We start from the raw sequence: 9,521 nt of genomic DNA, 5'->3' as shown, positions 1-9,521 counted from the left end.
TTCAGTATTTAAATATTGTTCTTACATATATAATGGTAATTCAATCACATTCAAATCCTGCACACTGGAGTGCACTTGCACAGAGTCCATACTGCAGATCCACAGACATAGAGATCAGACAGCATGCCTTTCCAGTTCTCTCTCTCACACACACACACACACACACACACACACACACACACACACACACACACACACACACACACACACACACACACTAGCAAGTCCACACTGCAGACCCACAGACATAGAGATCAGACAGCATGCCTTTCCGGCTCTCTCTCTCTCTCACACACACACACACACACACACACACACACACACACACACACACACACACACACACACACACACACACACACACACACACACACACACACACACACACACACACACACACACACTAGCAAGTCCATACTGCAGATCCACAGACATAGAGATCAGACAGCATGCCTTTCCAGTTCTCTCTCTCTCTCACACACACACACACACACACACACACACACACACACACACACACACACACACACACACACACGCCTTTCCAGTTCCCCTTTCCTCACCTCCTCACCTCCTCACCTCCTCTCTGCTCCTCTATCCACCTTCTCTTCCTCTTCCTCTTTCCCTTTTCTTCGTCTCTCCTCCAACGCTCTTCCACTCCTCCGCTCCTTGGCTCCCCGAACCAATCCGGTCTCCTCTCTTCCCCTCTTCGCTCCTCTCCTCCCCCTCGCTCCTCTCCTCTCCTCTTCTCTCGGTGATGCTCAGATGTTCTCAACAGACCCGTGCACGTGCAGGACCCAGGGGGTGGGGCAACCTCAAACAACCACTGCATTCACTCCGCCTGTCAACCAACGCTCTACAGCCAGTGCCTGAAGAGCAGCCGCTGCCAATCAACAGACGCCAGCCAATGAGGAGTGGGGGGTGGGCAGCATTAGAGGTAGGGAGCTTGTAAAACAGTGTGTGTGTGTGCGTGTGCGTGTGTGTGTGCCTTGAATGTGTGTGTTTTGGAATAAGGCCAACACACTGTGAGCTATTTTTAAACCTCCACTGTAGGATAGCAAAAGACTCCATTTTCTCTCCAGCAGAAATAGGTAATTCTTGAAAACCTACACTAGTTCATTTAACTGTGTTAAACGGACGTGTTCGTCAACTGGCTGTTCATTTTGCGGCACAGCCATTCATGTCTTTTCTGCTAGCCTGACCTCCCTGTCTCTTCACCTCCCACACACTGTAAACGCGGCTGGTTTTGGGATCTAAACAAAGTAGGTGGTTTGGCAAACAGCGTTGCGGGGAAGGCAGCTCACGGAATGTCTCCTTGGGGCTTCCCACCGGCACTCCCGGCCGCTAACAAAGATGTACGAATCCGGAGCGCTCACCGGCACCTCAACACCTCCCCGTTCTTCTCTTCCAGCTGAAAGAGTGTGGCTCTAATGCCCTCATTGCAACACAAAGCAGAGCAGTCTTGAAACAACGCTGCCAATTTAAAGTACCGGGGGAGGTCTTTTACTTTACAAGCGCAGCAGGTCATAATAAATATAATACTCATAATCTAATTAGTCTCTCACTGCCTTATCTCGCAACTGCAGTTTCTATAGCAACTTTCACAAACGCTCGCCACATTCGCGCATGACATTTACATTCTCGCGAGCATCTCTAGTGAATTTGTAAAAAGCTTTGAAAAGACACAGACACCCAGGTTGTGAGTGCGGTAGTGTGCCTCAGACTTTTACTCATTTAACTCACAGTGCCCTGCAGAGCTGCGGTTCGAGGCCCGTCTGTCTGCCCGTCTGTCTCCGTCTGCCCAGCGCGCTATGTTTGCGTGCGGCTGCGGGGCGGTTCTCAGGGGCGAAGCCAGGGAGGGCGCCCGGGCGACGGGCAGGGCCGTGACCCATGCTGCGTCCGAATGGCGGGTGGGGGGTTTGGGGGGGGGGGGGGGGGGAGTGACCCCAGCAGGAAGCCGTGGGACTGACTTCATCGAGAACTGACTGCAAACGCATGGAATGACAGTAAGCACAGACTACAGCAGACAGCAAAGGGCTTCAGAGGGAACGTTCCGCAGAAATCACTCAACAGAATGGACAGGAGATACGAGACTTCCACATCACCGAGTCTGTGCTGCAGATGGGGTGTGTGTGTGTGTGTGTGTGTGTGTGTGTGTGTGTGTGTGTCTGGGTATGTTAAGTGGGTATGGATGTCCCTGCAGTATCACAGCCTCCCCAGATATCAGCAGTCGTGAGGACATAGATCCCTGTTACTTGTACATACAGTGTGTGTGTGTGTGTGTATTTGTTTGCATGAACTAAGCACCAGCACAGCTGAGTAGCCCAGCAGCTGAGTGAGCAGAAGCCTGAGACAGAAAGCACCGATGGGGGAGGTAGCTGTGAAGAGGTGGGGGCCTCCTTGTGTACGTGACGTTCTGCGCATAGCACCTACTGCAAGAGGACCCCCCCCCCCCAATGTCATTCTCTCTCTCTCTCTCTCTACACACACACACACATACACACACACACACACACTGACACAGAAACAGAAACATCGAGCAGCACAGACATGGTGGACGCATGTGTACATGGCAAGAAACACATGCCTCCCAGACGAGTAGAGCCAGGCAGTTCCTCATCCACGGACAGCGAGATGGATTCCAGCGAGACGGATTCCAGCGAACCTGTCCGACTGCCCATAGCAACAGCAGCAACACTGCTCTCTTTCTATTGGACGAGTGAGCAGCTTGCATGATATCCCTGTGTTGGCATTTCAGCCAATCAGAACCCCTGTCCTGCTGAGCTGGATTCCATGCTCACCATGGTAACAGTACTACACACTTAAGTCGGTAAAACATGGACTCTGTACATCTACATGCATGTGCTTGTGCATGTATGTGTGCATGTTTGTGTGTGAGTCTGTACCCAGTGAACGTGCTTCAGAGAGTCTGTTTACAGGTTATTCCAGCTACACGGTTGTACTGCGGCTCAGAGCAAAAGCCTCTAAGTAGTGGCCGGTGAAACGGATCTCCTGAGGTTTCACATCTGGACCGCCGTGAGACGACTGCGCCGTTGAACTTTCACCACACATCTGCGGCGGTGCGTCTGGCTTTCACCACAGCCAGAACCACGAGAGAGAGAGACAGAGAGAGAATGGGACATAGAGAGAGAGAGAGAGAGAGAGAGAGAGTGAGAGAGAGAGAGAGAGAGAGAGAGAGAGAATGGGACATAGAGAGAGAGAGAGAGAGAGAGAGAGAGAGAGAGAGAGACTGAAGGAGAGAGAGAGAGAGAGAGAGAGAGAGAGAGAACAGCAAGCGCTGCATGAAACGTGTAACACAGGGACAAGTGAGGTAAGATGAGTGAGAAGAATGTAAAGCAACCCCTGAACAAACAAAATGTCAGAATTCCTGCATTCCTTCAGTGCCCTAAACTGAACACTTCCACATTTGTCATTAGAGAGCCACAGTATAGTATCTGGGATTTTGGCCTCTGCGATACCAATATCACAGAGGCCCGTAGTGTGTATAGAAGCCCTGTAATAAATCATGTTTTGCTATATGCTGTGAACACCCAGACCAGTCTCAGCTACTCCTGATTATCGTTGTGTGAGTGGATCAGACCAGTCACGTGATCCAACCAAGGTAAATAATTCTTGGTGCAAAATAACACAGGCATCTTTAAGCATGCCACACCAACCATTTATCAATTGTTTCTGAATACCACAATCACACTGTAATCGCAATATGTAATTACTTCACTATATGTTACTATATATGCACTGTATTTTGTGTATATTTTGCAGCCTTACTTGTCAAACTGCAGAAAAGCATACATGGCTTTTTCTGTGTACTGAATGGAAGATGGTGTTTCTCACTGTCAAATCTATGCACATTATCTATCCTGCTAGGCAGATGTGAATTTTCTGTGTTAATTCCCCTTAATCATCAATATGAAGCATCCTACTCTTGCTTTACCTTTAAATGAGCTTGATCCAGTAACAATGAACATTCCTTACTTATGAAATATGAGCCCAATTCCCTGACCATGACCTGTAATTGGTTAGTTCCTTGAAAACCCACCTTCTCTTAGCGACCATTGGCTCTGCTGGCCGTCTGTCTTTCTCAGGTTGGTGAAACAGGGCCTCCTGACTGGCAAGATCCGACAGATGCAGCTAACAAATTCCGTATGTGACATCACGAAGCCCAAAGCCCACCTGTGTCTGCAGCAGAGAGATATCCAGCTGTCAGGGTGCTACAGAGAGAGAGAGAGAGAGAGAGAGAGAGAGAGAGAGAGAGAGAGAGAGAGAGAGAGAGAGAGAGAACAGCAATGAAAGAGAAAAAAAGGAAGGGGTGATTTGAAGTGTTGGTCTTAAACTTAACTGGAGTGTCCGAATGCAGCAGTCAGACGGCAGTAACACACATTAGCCTAACACCTGTTATCAAAGAGCAATGCCAGTTCTGGCATTTGACTAGACATCTTTGACTAGGACCCGTTCAAATCAATCCAGAAAGGGAAGGTTACTTTTAAAATGGATGCCCTTTCTATCTAAAGACTATATACGGGGGGAATAGCCATATATTTTATATTTTATATATGAGAGCACACGCTCCTACACTCCTTCATGTGCTGTTTTTCTTTCATAACATTGTCATATAGAATGAATTTTTCAGCATTCGCGAATCTGTTCGTTAGTTAGCTGTTTCTATTCCGAAATAACAAGTAAAGAATTCCTGTAAGCTGGTCTCCGTGCTTTTGACTGGAGGATGCAATAACGCAACCTGTGTGTTTACGCGGCAACACTCTGCCATCTCGCGGTCGCATGGTGCTATTTTAGAGGTAGTGCAGAATACTTCGGAGCTGTTTTATTTGTCTATCTATATCTATCTATCTATCTATCTATCTATCTATCTATCTATCTATCTATCTATCTATCTATCTATCTATCTATTTATTTATTTATTTATTTATTTATTTTTTTGGGGGGGGGGGGGGGGGGCTTGTGGGTGTGCGTGTGTGATCTGACGTATTAATAGGCAACCTGAGATCTACCATGTTTGTGAGCACTTTCAGGCTGAAGTTATAAACTAAAACGTATCCCTTAGCTTAATTCGCATGCACTAATAAATAAATTAGTAACGTTGTCTCCAATAAGACAAGCCGCCATGTAGTCGCAACTGCAAGCATTTCTGCGTGACCACTGTGCTCGATATGAATGACCCGTCTTCCTGCTATTCGGCTCTGCAAACAGTTACGTAATCTCGTCACTTTAGCAGCGTTTCGTGCGTTTGGGCGATGACTCTCAAACGTGAGATTGCAAAGTAGACCTTACCTCAGTGGTGTACAGGATGAGCCGTGGCATCGCCGCTTCAGCTACTCGCGCGCACTTTCATTCCGTTAAATTCCGCAACACCCAAGTTCCCCCGCCGTCGCGCGCTCCGTTCTCCTCCCGGCCCACCTCCCCGTATCCATCGCGGAAACTGGCAGTTAGAACTACGCTACTTTGTTTTCCAGGTGGGTTTAAAGACTGACTCAAAGCTTAACTGAGTCACTTTCGGAAAAAAAAAAAAGCAGGCAACTGCGTATGGTGACATCAGCGCATGCCCACGCTGGATGCGCGTGGCGCGCTCTCTTGTCGGAAGGTGTCGGAGGCACCACGTCTGCATGCGCAGATACTCGCGGTGGCCTCCATACCGAGAGCTTAAAACTATAATACACTTATAAAACTCCCTGAAGTTTGATCTCTACTCGAGAGCTCACAGTGGGCACTAGAGGGAGCCACCCACACAGCGACGTATGAGAAAAGGGTACTCACACATAAAGCGGTTAATATTTATAGTACTTAGACAAAACAGTATACAATGTATATAGATAAATAAATTATATATATATACTATATGTACAAAAGTACTGGGACACCTACACGTGACACCTACTCGACCTTTATATAACATCTTATTCTAAATCCATAGGCGTTAATATGGAGTTTGTTCCCATTTGCAGCTATAACGACTTCCACTCTTCTGGGAAGGCTTTCTACAAATTTTGGATTTTGGAGTCTGTGTCTGTTGGAATTTTTGCCCAGTCATCCAGAAGAGCATTTGTGAGGTCAGACACTGATGATGGACGTGAGAGCCTGGCTCACAGTCTCCGTTCTTGTTCATCCCAATGGTTTTCATTGGGGTTGAGATCAGGGCTCTGTGTGGGCCAGTTAAGTTCTTCCACACCAGACTCACCCAACCATGCCTTTGTGGACCTTGCTTTGTGCACTGGGGCACAGTGATGCTGGAACAAAAAAGGGCCTTCCCCAAACTGCTCCCACAAAGTTAGAAGCCTACAATTGCACAAAATGTCTTCGTATGCTGAAGCATTAAGATTTAGGCCATCCCCTAAAAAACAATCCCATAGCATTATCCCTCCTCCACCAGACTTGGGCAGGTAACATTCTCCTGGCATTCAGTGGTGTCTGACACTGGCCATTGTGCTTGGTGATGTAAGGCTTGCATGCAGCTGCTCAGCCATGAAGCTCCCAGCACAGTTTCTGTGCTGATGTTAATACCAGAGGAGGTCTGGAACTCTGCACTTACTTAGTCAGCAAACCGTTGGCAACTTTTACGCACTATGCGCCTCAGCACTCGGTGACCCCGCTCTGTAACTTTATGTGATCCGCCACTTTTATTTTACAGTTTTATGAACTGACTTGTTGCAGTAGTGGCATCCTGTTACAGTACCACAAATTCAAATGTTTTATAGGCAGGCTGCATGGCTGGGTGCTTGGTATTATACACCTCTAGCAATGGGACTAAATTAATGAAACACCTGAATTCAGTTGTGTCCCAATGCTTTTGTCCATATTGTGTATATACCGATAGATAGATAGATAGATAGATAGATAGATAGATAGATAGATAGATAGATAGATAGATAGATAGATAGATAGATAGATAGATAGAGATATTAATAGTTTATATGAATATTAATTTATTCATTATTCTGTAATATGTTTGCCATTTGCTCTGATATTTTAAATATCGGGTACAGAAGCTTATTACACGTTCACTTTTGGTAAAAGCATGCCTTCAGAAAGCAGGTAAGAATCTTTCATTTGGATGTTTTTTTTCTTTCTCAATCATGGTGCCTCTACTACGGAGTTTTGCGCGTGGGACATAATGGCCAAAGGTAACCATGGCAACTCAGTCTTTCTCTCTTTCTCTCTCTCTCTCTCTCTCTCTCTCTCTCTCTCTCTCTCTCTCTCTCTCTCACACACACACACACACACGCACACACACACAAAACACACAGGCGCGCGCGCGCGCGCGTTTGAAGATGATATTGACTCACATCGACCTTTGCTATTTGCGGGCTACAATAGAGTCTAAATCTAATCCAATCTAATAATCTAATAATTGAAACGTTGTTCACGGACACACGAGTATTTCATTTACATTTCATCAACTCGTTGTCACAGGCTGTATTGTATATGCATACACTACCTCCCGCTAGCTGTCATGTTTAGTATTTACCGTGTGTGGTTTATAGTTATGAATGATGGGCGGGTGACGCGCTTCAAGCACCGAGCGCTCCGTCGAGAGGTGCTGTTGTCATGGTAGTGCGCGGAGAGGCGAATAACGCGCGCCTCGGGGAACGGAAGCGGGGAAGCCTCTTCAACATCGAGGCTCTTGACCTTCAGAACAAACGAGGAACATTATACAGATGCGCACGAACGCACTTTATTTTTGCAAACACCAAAGCACGGATGCTTTGTAGTTTACATTGCTCAGCAGTGAATTCTGCAACAGAAGTAGTGCATCCATGTAGGATACATCTTAAACTCGCTCGAAATGAACTTTAGTTGCCAAACAACAGTCATTGCTGTAGTGTCAAAGCCGCGGATTAGTCGTGACGGTCGGATATTCTGCACCGTTTTAATTTGGGATGTCTGATCGCAATGAGTGCATCAGCCACGAGGAGGCAATGCCACCCTTTCAAATAATACGCTTAAAACCTCGAGAGGATTTGACGAGCGTGTGGCCCAATTAGAGACGTGTTTTTGCCAACGAAAGAGCGTCATCTGGGTTTAGAATTTCATATTTCACACTTAAAATAGGCCGACAATACAACTACACTGTGCACCAATTAAGCAGACAGTTATGCATTTTATACAATCGTGTGTATTTTAGTCTTCAGGAAATAACAGTTCCCAATCCTCGCAAACAATGCAGTAAGTCTACGTCGAGAGCTTTGCAAAAAGGACGGCGCGCCACGGTATTGATATTAGTCGCGAATTCAAGCTCATGATATATTTAAAACCCCACCCAGACCATGACATTCGGTGTACTTCCAGCTTTGAGAAAGCGGACGTGCCGGTCTGGCGAGGCTCGATGTTAACAGCTCACTTTAAAATCTCCCATTAGCACAGCGAACCAGCGCGGTGCGTGCCAGTTCTGCTTCACTTCCGCGGAGCGCGACAGTTAGGACTGAAGGCATGCTGTTCATTACGTTTCGTATAGTAAAGTTGTTCTTGTTGTTGTTTTTTCTTCAAACGGTTGATGAAAAGCAGCTGCCTGATTGTGTCACTAATTTAGATTCTTTTGCATCTTGTTGTAACGTGCGTTCATCATAACTTCACTGTAGGCAGTGACGCATTGCACAGAACTCCATTAAGGAGCAACGATTTGTGCAGAAGCCTTTGCAGGAAATTCGAGAGGCAGGTATGTAGCCAGTTAGCGTGGACGGTTATGTTTAATACGCTTTTTATAGAGAGACATTTTTGTGATAGGATTTGAAATATTCTGTAAGGTACAGAGGGATATTTAATGGCACATGATTACACGCCCGCAAACTTTTTTTTTAATAAGGATGTCTTAGAACCAGACTGATGGGCATGCGAGGCTGAGAGAGAGTAGTCCTCCCTTGCCCTGTAGCTGCACGGTGGGACAGTTGATTTGAAACGAGTGACAGGAGCTCGTATGCATGGTTAGTGGCGTGGACTGGTAGGTCCATTTGAATTTGGGATTTTGTACTTCACATACTGCTGCGCAATAAGGACAATATATAGAAAATGCAATTATTTTGGAAAAAATTTGCTACTGTCTTACAATATGTTAAAAAAAAACACATTGATGAACCCTTAAGGTAATGTGGTTTGGCCTGCATTATTATGCCTAAAATAATTTATGTTTGTTGGATTATGTGAATTCTGTGGTTTTATCAAAACTCCCATGGAACGCTCATCTGGCTTGCCGTGATTGTTCCGGATATTCATGGCACGTTATAACTATGTATTTGTTAAGAGTGCTTAGTTGCATATTGAGGCGTTGTGCAGTATTATTATTGCAAAGACCAAAATTGTGGTAATAATGGACAGCTTGACCTGTGCATCACTGGCCATAGAGGTGGGGCAGGGAGGCGGGGCTCAGAGGGGGGGGGGGGGGGCATGGACTCTGGGAGGTTCATCCTCGATCCACACAGTCTGCTGACACAGCGAAACGTTCACAGGCACTTTTCCAGAGCAGGATCTCGAAGATGTTCTGAAAAGATTTT

General features: G+C 46.3%; 1 protein-coding gene across 9 annotated transcripts in view; it reads right to left on the bottom strand.

The window, feature by feature from the left end:
* kdm6bb (lysine (K)-specific demethylase 6B, b) overlaps nucleotides 1–5,661 on the bottom strand; it is a 27,320-nt gene extending 21,659 nt beyond the window's left edge. For 5 of the 9 annotated variants that reach the window (XR_014118636.1, XM_081702312.1, XM_081702313.1 and 2 more), the window contains exons 1-4: nucleotides 5,311–5,661; nucleotides 4,061–4,232; nucleotides 2,907–3,086; nucleotides 580–2,741 (exon numbers count right to left, since the gene is read on the bottom strand). The gene's annotated coding sequence lies outside the window, so the exon portion shown is untranslated. Of the gene's footprint in view, nucleotides 1–571; nucleotides 2,742–2,906; nucleotides 3,087–4,060; nucleotides 4,233–5,310 lie in introns of all 9 variants that reach the window. The other 4 variants (XM_081702307.1, XM_081702306.1, XM_081702308.1 and 1 more) reach the window with 4 other exon arrangements.
* Between the last annotated feature and the right edge of the window lie 3,860 nt (nucleotides 5,662–9,521).

Source organism: Electrophorus electricus, chromosome 19, assembly GCF_041902795.1.
Source record: "Electrophorus electricus isolate QZ-2024a chromosome 19, ASM4190279v1, whole genome shotgun sequence".
Classification (NCBI taxonomy): Eukaryota; Metazoa; Chordata; class Actinopteri; order Gymnotiformes; family Gymnotidae; genus Electrophorus; species Electrophorus electricus.
This window is presented reverse-complemented; position numbering and strand designations above follow the sequence as displayed.